The sequence below is a fragment of the Mustelus asterias genome, chromosome 15 (assembly GCF_964213995.1).
Source record: "Mustelus asterias chromosome 15, sMusAst1.hap1.1, whole genome shotgun sequence".
NCBI lineage: Eukaryota > Metazoa > Chordata > Chondrichthyes > Carcharhiniformes > Triakidae > Mustelus > Mustelus asterias.
The window spans coordinates 99772208-99782479 of NC_135815.1; positions in this window are offsets into that span (position 1 = coordinate 99772208).

A 10272-nucleotide genomic window follows, 5' to 3' on the forward strand; every position below is an offset into this window, starting at 1 on the left:
GCAGCAACTTCAATCTCAATTTTATTAAGACCATCTTGGAGGGCGACTGTTTTAGTACCACCGGAACCCTGGAGGAAAAGAATAGCAATAATTTTGTCAAATTGCAAAATATTATGTGGACAATTATTACTGTCATAGCCATTTGGATATACCCGATAGACTTTGGCCAGTAAGCCATGCCCTATAGTACAGCTCCAATAAATGGTCTCCACAAGAAGTGAAGGTGAAAATTATTCCTAATGATACTCAAGGAAGATATTGTTTATATAGACACATGAGGGACAGCTGTATGAACAATTTCTGGTCAAAGAATGTCCCAAAAATGTCAATTTCGATCAGCTGTGGCATTCTCTCTGAACGCTAAGATCTGAGCAGGAAATCTAGACTGATACTCAAAAGCAGCACTGAGGGAGGTGCTGCCTTTCCAATGAGCCTTTAAACCGATACCAACTGTTGGAAGATGGAGGTCCATGGCATTGCTTGAGAGTGATTCAGTAATATCACTGTAATAATCTCGCCAAGGCCAATCTTCCATCAGTATTACTCCATATTTACGAAGTGGAGAAGGGCTGCGTCCAAACCTGGAGACCGACAGTATACCGGCTTGAGGCAGCAGGTTTTAAGCCCCTGCTGCTTGTTTCCCATTGGGCGATCCCCTGCTCGCTCAATAGGGGATTCACAAAGCCCACAGGGAGATCTATAAATGTCCTTTGTGGTCACTATAACATCCCACCCCCATTAAGTCAGTTTCTCGCCCTGTGGCCCCACCGCGAAAAAACCCTTTCCACCACTTGGTGATAGGTCTATGGTTAGTCGAAGCTAGGACCTGATCTGGTGGCGTGAACAGAATTAGGGACCTTCATTTCTGGAAGGAATGTCACAAAACCACTGTCGCGGATTCCTGCTCAGATTCTGTTTCAGTCGGAGCGCCAGCTTCCTCTACTCTCATTTCAGAGTCCATGTCCTCGTTATCTAGAGGGGCAGGCACCGGCTTGGCTTCAAGTTATTGCCTAGCACTGGCAGATGTGACCTCCATGGCTGGTAACAAGGCCTGCTCTGGGGTGGACTCCCTACCTCTGAGGTGATCCAGGTTTTTCCTCAGGACTTTGCCCTGGACTTTTACTTTGAGAGACATTAGCCCCATTTTCACCATTATGATCCCAGGGATCCAGCTGGTACTATCTCCGAAGTTCCTTACATGAACCAGGTTGCCCGTTTCAAATGTTGTTTCTGTCCTTGCAGAATTATAATTCTTTTTTCTGGTTTTCTTGTTGGGCCTCCACCCTCCCCGCCTGGTTTGGGAACAGTAGGCTTAGTCATGTCCGGAGTCACCGTACCATTAACAGCTCTGTTAGGGCAACTCCTGTTGAATGAGGAGTCGAACAGAAATCATGCCAATTTGGTCTCTATGGATGCCGTAGGTTATTTCTTCATGCAGTTTTGGAACTCGCTACTGTTGAAGGAAACCAAAACGTCTGGTCTTCCGTGAGTGCAGAAACTCTTGCAATTTCTTGATAGTAGCGTGGGAGGTATTGGAGCTCATGCGGTGTATCTCCAACTATTTAGAGTGTGCAGCTACCAGGATAAAAAACATGGAGACCATAACAGGCCCGACAAAGTCCACGTGCACCAGCACCCATGGCCTGCCAGGCCACTCCCACGGGTGTAGGGAAGGAGTTTTTGATTCTCCTGGCACAAATCACACCATCTCACCAAGTCTGTGATGTCGGAGTTGAGGTTGGGCCGCCAGATGTAACTCCTGGCCAGCATTTTCATTTTTGATACTCCAGGGTGGCCATTATGTCATTCCATAAGTATCGGTTGCTGCCCTGGGCAAGGGACAAATACTCAAGATCCCCAGAGAAAGATACTGTCCTCAACACTGAGCTTGTCTGAGCCTCCACCTGTGTGCCTCCCACGACCACCTCTAGAACATAGAACATTACAGTGCAGTACAGGCCCTTCGGCCCTCGATGTTGCGCCGACCAGTGAAACCAATCTAAAGCCCCTCTAATCTACACTATTCCAATATCATCCATATGTTTATCCAATAACCATTTGAATGCTCTTAATGTTGACAAGTCCACCACTGCTGCAGGCAGGGCATTCCACGCCCTTACTACTCTCTGAGTAAAGAACCTACCTCTAACATCTGTCCTATATCTCTCACCCCTCAATTTAAAGCTATGTCCCCTTGTGCTAGCCATCACCATCCGAGGAAAAAGGCTCTCACTATCCACCCTATCTAATCCTCTGATCATCTTGTATGCCTCTATTAAGTCACCTCTTAACCTTCTTCTCTCTAACAAAAACAACCTCAAGCCCCTCAGCCTTTCCTCATACGATTTTCCCACCATACCAGGCAACATCCTGGTAAATCTCCTCTTCACCCTTTCCAACACTTCCACATCTTTCCTATAATACGGCGACCAGAACTGTACGCAATACTCCAAATGCGGCCGCACCAGAGTTTTGTACAGTTGCAGCATGACCTCCTGGCTCCGAAACTCAATCCCTCTACCAATAAAAGCTAACACACCGTACGCCTTCTTAACAACCCTATCAACCTGGGTGCCAACTTTCAGGGATCTATGCACATGGACACCCAGATCCCTCTGTTCATCCACACTACCAAGTATCTTACCATTAGCCCAGTACTCTGTATTCCTGTTACTCCTTCCAAAGTGCATCACCTCACACTTTTCCGCATTAAACTCCATTTGCCACCTCTCAACCCAGCTCTGCAGCTTATCTATGTCCCTCTGTAACCTGCCACTTCCCTCCGCACTGTCTACAACTCCACCGACTTTAGTGTCATCCGCAAATTTACTAATCCATCCTTCCACGTGCTCATCCAGGTCATTAATAAAAATGTCAAACAGCAGTGGCCCCAAAACAGATCCTTGCGGTACACCACTAGTAACTGAACTCCAGGACGAATATTTCCTATCAACCACCACCTTTTGTTTTCTTACAGCTAGCCAATTCCTGATCCAAACCACTAAATCACCCTCAATCCCATGTGTCCGTATTTTCTGCAAAAGCTTACCATGGTACTTCCGTAGTGGGGTATGCAAGGGGATCAGTGAGGAGGCCAAATACAGGATAAATTTTCTGTAATAATTTACTGATCCTAGAAAGGATTTTAAATCTGTGGTGTTTTTTGGAGTTGGTGTTTCTTTGATGGCCTTTACCTTGTCCTTTACCAGATGTAAACCTTTGCAATCCACCTGATAGCCTAAGTAGGTAACTTCATTTGCCTGAAAAACATGTTTTTCCCTCTTCAGGCATACCCCAGCTCTCGAAAATCTCCACAAGACCTCTTTGAAGTTTGCCAGGTGCTCTCGTTCTCACATTCCCATGACCACGATGCTATCCAAGTACACCGCCACTTTGGGTAACCCTTGGAGTATGTTCTCCATGACGCTTTGGAATATAGTAAGAAGTCTCACAACACCAGGTTAAAGTCCAACAGGTTTATTTGGAATCATGAGCTTTCAGAGCGCTGTTCCTTCCTCAGGTGAGTGGCCACTCAGTTCAACGCCAGCATCTCCACATCTTTGGAATATGGCGCATGTTGGAAAGACCCCAAAGGGCAGGTGAGTGTACTCATATAGGTCCTTATGCGTGGTGATTGTAAGATACTTTCAGGAAGGCTCATCTAATTCAAGTTGAAGGTAGGCGTGACTCATATCCAATTTAGAGAATGTCTGGCCATCTGCAAACTTGGCGTACAGGTCTTTGATTTGGGGCATGGGGTATCTATCAAGTTTGGAAACCTGATTGACGGAGCTTATAGTCTCCATCGAGACAGACCGACTTGTCTGGCTTATAGTAAGGAACGATTGGCACGACCCACTTCATGAATTTCACGGGTCTTATTATGCCTAGATTTTCCAGGAAGCCAAGTTCAGTCTCCACCTTTTCCAATAGGGAGTATGGAGCCAGTCTTACTCTGAAGGCGCAGAATCAGCGTCAACATAGATCTTGGCTTGGCTCCTGTTATTCTTCCAAAGTCCTTCCTGGAAAACTTCAGGATATCTGCTGATGACTTCATACAGCCCTCCATGCCCAGCTTGAAGATCTCCAACCAGTTCAGTCTGATCCACTGGAGCAAATCGCTCCCCATGAAGCTCGTAATTGCCCCTGTACAACGATGACTGGGAGTCAGGCTGATTGCTGCCTGTAAGTCACTGGGGTCATTGTGGTGTCCCTTATTTAACGGGGTTCCCCTGTGTAGGTGGCTAGTCTGGCCTTCGTGGCTTCTAAGCTCAGGATCTGAATACCAGTTCAGAGGTGACCACATGTCTGCTCCCCAATAGCGGAGACCGCAGCCCCCATGTCCACCTCCATTTTGAAAGGATGACCATTTACCAACAGCTCCACCATTATATTGACAACCTTTGTCCTGATTATGTGATTTAGTTGCATCGTCCCTGCTTCTGGTAGTCATGTTGTGGAGATGGCGGCGTTGGACTGGGGTGGGCACAGTAAGAAGTCTCCAAATACCAGGTTAAACCAACAGGTTTATTTGGGAACACGAGCTTTCGGAGCGCTGCATCAGGTGAGTGAAGAGTTGGGTTCACAAACAGGGCACATACAGGCACAGACTCAATTACAAGATAATGGTTGGAATGCGAGTCTTAACAGGTAATCAAGTCTTTACAGGTACAGACAATGCGAGTGGAGAGAGGGTTAAGCACAGGTTAAAGAGGTGTGAATGGTCTCAAACCAGGACAGTTAGTAAGATTATGTAAGCCCAGGCAAGTTGTGAAGGTTACATGTAGTGTGACATGAACCCACGATCCCGGTTGAGGCTGTCCTCATGTATGCAGAACTTGGCTATCAGTTTCTGCTTGGTGATTCTGCATTGTCGTGAGTCTTGAGGGCCGCCTCGGAAAACGCTTACCCGAAGATCAGAGGCTGAATGCCCTTGACCACTGAAGTGTTCCCTGACAGGAAGGGAACACTCCTGCCTGGTGATTATCGAGCAGTGCCCATTCATCCGTTGTCGTAGTGTCTGCACGGTCTCGCCAATGTACATCCTTTCCTTCTGGTAGTGGGTATATGTGCATAGTAGGGCCCGGTACTGGCCTTGGCTTCCTCCCTGACGAGCACGCGTTTTGCCTGCTCCTATAACTTTGCTTTGACTGTGCCTTTTGGCAGTGCTTGCAATAGTCCATCGTCTGGCATCTACAATCTTCTGGGACACGTTCCCTAGTATTTTTGAGGCCGTCACTGACTTTCCTTTACTGCTTGGTGACGTAACTTGACTTTTAGTGTTGTAATGGACTGTCTGACATCTTACTGATGAATGATCACTGTTACACAAGGGGCCCCCCCCTTAACCGGAGAACATTGCTGTCTGACGCCCCCTGTAGCTCTTGAGCCCTATTTTCTGCATTTTCCACCGATAGAGCTATTTCAATGGCTTTTTAAAAATCCAGATTGGATTCTGCCAGTAACTTGAGCTGTCAAGTTGTTAATTCCACATTCCAATCTGTCTCACAACATTTTGTTCAGGGGTGGCCCGAATTCACAATGTTCTGCCAACTTTCATAACCTGGTCATAAATTCACTGATGTGGAGATGCCGGCGTTGGACTGGGGTAAACACAGTAAGAAGTTTAACAACACCAGGTTAAAGTCCAACAGGTTTATTTGGTAGCAAAAGCCACACAAGCTTTCGGAGCTGCAAGCCCCTTCTTCAGGTGAGTGGGAATTCTGTTCACAAACAGAGCATATAAAGACACAAACTCAATTTACATGAATAATGGTTGGAATGCGAATACTTACAACTAATCAAGTCTTCTCCACTGGTGTCATAGGCCTCGGGTTTCCCAAAAATAGGCATAATTGCTTTTTCCTACTGGACAAATTTGAGACTCAGAGGTTGTCCAGAGGGAAAGATGGAGGAAAATAAGAATTTTTCTCCTTGTTGTCAATGTTAGTTAATTCAGCCACATGTCAGTTTCTGTCACCAACACCATTTATTGTGCACCAAAGGAAAAGGCCGCTCCTGCAGCTTACAGTCAGGCAGTCTTCACAGACCAAAACCTCCAGTCCAGGTAAAGCTACAGACTTAAAAACCCCGCCAGCTGCTTCCCATTGGGCGAACCTTCATTCATTCAATAAAGCAGCTCATATTCCAGAAAGCCCAGGGATAGATCTATTAATGATCCCCTGTGGCCTTTCTGGCCGTCATAACATATGAATACAAGTTGATTCTATTGCTTTACCAAACTTTTTTCTATATTGTCTTTGGTTAACAAAAAAATCTATTGATCACAGATTTAAAATTAACAATTGATCCAGCACCACCTGCTGTTTGCAGAAGATTGTTAAAAACGTCTACCACCCTTTGCATACAGAAGTGTTTCCTGGCTTGAATTTCTAAGACAATTCCCCTAGTCATTGGCCAGCAGAAATAGTTTCCCTCCATTTACCCTGGGCAGAACCTCAGTTCAGTGTGTCTATTTACCGTATCAGTTCTCTTTAAAAGCTATGATTAAATCACACCTTAACTGTCTAAATTTCAGGGAACACAATCCTAGTCTGTGTAATCTCTCATAATTTAACTTAGGAGTTCATGTTTCATTCGGTAAATCTGTGCTGCATTCCCTCCAAGGTCAATACATCCTTCCGAAAGCGCGGTGCTCAATAATGCTCACAGTATTTCAGGTGTGATCTAATAAGTGTGTTGTGTAGCTGAAGCATGGCTTAAACAGTAGCCTGTAGATATAAAGACCAGCACTCCATTAACCTCTGATTATATTCTCTACTTGTTCATGACATTTTAATGATCTGTATACTTGGGCCCTTAAGTCTCTCTTCAGTGTTCTCTCTGAACTCTCCACTGTTTGTGGTTTTCACCATATAAATGCCCTATCCATTTTAGGTCCAAAGTAGATGTTTTGAAAATCAATTTATCAATTGTGTCAATTTATTTAACCTATCAAGGACAAGCTCTCCGAAACAATTATTCAGGATAGAATTAGTCATCACATAGAAAAATGTGGGTTGATTAGGAAGAGCCACAATGGATTACTAAAGGGGAAATCATGTTTACCTAACTTGCTGGAGTTTTTTGGGGAGGTAACAGTCAATGTTACTAGATCAATGAGGGTACTGCTGTTGCTGTGGAGTACATGGACTTTCAGAAAGCATTTGATACACCACAACACAACAGACTTGTGAGAAAAGTTATAGCACACGGAAATAAAGGGACAGCAGCAACGTGGATACAAAATTGGCTGAATAATAGGAAGCAGAAAGTATTTTTTTGTCAGTGGTAGCCATGGTGTGGAGATGCCGGTGTTGGACTGGAATGGCCACAGTAAGAAGTCTCACAACACCAGGTTAAAATCCAACGGGTTTATTTGGTATACCAATTAAACCTGTTGGACTTTAACCTGGTGTTGTGAGACTTCTTACGGTATTTTTTTGGGCTGGAAGAAGGTTTGTAGTAGTGTTCCCCAGGGGTCGGTATTAGTCCCCTTGCTTTTCCTGATACAATTAATAATCCAGAGCTTGGCGTTTGTCATCTGCAAATTTCAAAGTTTTCAGGTGACAAAATTTGGAAACATTGTAAACTGTGAAGAGGACAGTATTGAACTTCAAAAGGACATAAGCAGGTTGACGGAGTGGACAAAGAGATGGCAGATTAAGTCCAACATAGAGAAATGTTCGGTGATGCATTTCTGTAGGAAGAACATGGAGTGACAATATTTTTAAAAAAGGAAAACTTTTAAAAGGGGTGGGGGGGCGTGGAAACATAGGAACCTGGGTGTATATGTGCACATATTGTTGAAGGTGGCAGGACAGGTGGAGAGAACAGTTAATAAAGCATACAGTATTCTCAGATTTATTAATACTGTGTACAGTCCTGAACACCAGATAAGGAAGAGGATGTGAATGCATTGGAGAGAGTGCAGAAGAGTTTTACAAGGATGGTTCCAGGGATCCATCATGAGGAGAGAGAGAAGAGGTTGGAACTCCTTGGGGAGGTGGTGGCAAAGAGCAGATTTTATAGAGATATTCAAAATCATGAGGGGCCACAACAGAGTAGACAGGTAGAAATTGTTCCCATCTGTAAAGGGATGAAGAATGAGAGGACTCAGATTTAAAATGATTTACAAAAAAAGCGAACGTGATGTGAGAAAAAAACTTGTGTAGTGGTGGTAGGTTTAGTCGAGACATTCAAGAGGGCATTAGATGATTACTTGAATAGAAACGTATAGGGGTACAGGAAAAAGGCAGGGAAACGGCGCTAAGCCATCATGGTCACAGACACAAGAGGCTAAATGGCATCCTTCTGCACCGTAACTATTCTATGATATCAATATATCTTTGCAATGTCACGTTTCCATCTACTCTGCTTACAACACCACCTATTTTTTGTGTCAGTGGCAAACTGGGATAGGATCTTCATATCCCATCCTCCAAGTCATTAATAAATAAGTTAAGACCTGTCAGCTGTGACTCAGTTGGTAGTACACTTTCCCCATTAGTTCTGGGTTCAGATACCAGAGGACAAAATTGTATAAACATCGATACTCTAGTGCAGTACCCAGGCAGTCCTGAGCTGGCTTTCGGATGAGACTTTAAACTGAGGCTCTGTCCAGTGGACATAAAAGATCTCAAGATGCTACTTTGAAGAAGGGCGAGGGAGGTATTCCTGGTGTCACGATCAACGTCTATCCCTCAGTCAAAAATCACTAAAAACATCTTTCTCCTCATTCAGTATCATAACCTAAGAGGGCACTGGTAACCATGGACCTCCATTGGAGTGGCCCATGACTATGCCTGGCAAAGCACCGCGGTGGTTTGCTATTGCTTTCTGCAGTACGGCTGACCAGGAAACTCTCCCGCTCTTACCACCTGCCATCAGGTGTATTGGAAGTATTTTCAGGCTGATAATCAACCTCAAGTCGTACGGACTCGAAACGTTAACTGTGTTTCCCCTCCACAGATGCTGCCAGACCAGCATCCACAGTATCAATTGCTTCTATGATAATCCACCTGTTTGGCCATGTTATGGACATGTCCGTCCATGGCCATCAAGTCCTGGGGTGGGATTTTATGGTCTTGCTCGAGCGAGGGCATAAATTGCCGCCCGAGCTCAATGGACATTTCCGTTGTCCATGCCGATTCCGTGGTGGGTGGGGCGATTGAATTCTGGCAATGGAGTGCACCTACAACTGGTGTTTTTTGGTCCAGAAGTGAGAAAGGTACCTGATTGTGCCACACAAGACCCCTAAAAACTGATTATGTGGATGGGTCATTGTCACATTGCTGTTTATGGGGGACCTGGCTGCATGCAAAATGGCTGCCTTGTTTCCTGGTGGACTTCGGTTTTGGGATGCCCTTAGGGGGTTCATAGAATTCCCACAGTGCAGGAGGAGGCCATTTGGCCCATTGAACCTGCACCGACAATGCAACCACCTAGGCCCTATCATCGTAACCCCATGTATTTACCTGACACTAAGGAGCAATTTAGCATGGCTAATCCACCTAACCTACACATCTTTAGACTGTGGGAGGAAACCGAAGCACCCGAAGGAAACCCATGCAGAAACGGGGAGAATGTGCAAACTCCATGCTGACAGTTACCCAAGGCCGGAATCAAGCCCAGGTTCCTAGCTCAGTTGGCCAGAAAGCTGGTTACTGATGCGGAGCGATGCCAACAACATGGATCAATTCATGTACGGAGCTGAGGTTATTCGCAAAGGTTCTGCCTTCTCAACTTTGCCCCTCATCCGAGGTGTGATGACCTTTAGGTTAAATCACCACCAGTCAGCTCTCCCACAAAAGGGGACAGCAGTCTACGGTCATCTGGGACTGTGACCACTTATACCTTTGAGATAAATACCTGCTGTTTGTGTGTGCATACAGCTGCAGTGGATATCTCTTTCTATCTCACACACACAATATCACTCACAATAATTTGGTAAGAGGCATGGCTGTCGTTGGTCACCGGGTTGATGGTCAGACTGGCCGTGTCGTTGCCCAATGTCACTTTGTAAGTGAGGACGGTGGGGTTGAAGGCAGGCTCCAGGTTTCCGTGAGAGACCGTCAGCTTCTTGAGGTTGCAGTCATCCATGGCCTTGGCTGTGTTTGGGGGTGGCTGGCTGTGTGTATGGGTATGTGGGGGGGGGGGGGGGGGGGTTGTGGGGGTAGATGGGTGTCGGTGTGTGTGTGGTTGGGGGGCTGTGTGTGTGTGTCTGGCTATGTAGGGGTAGTTGGACAGGGTGGGTGTGTGTGTGGGGGTGGC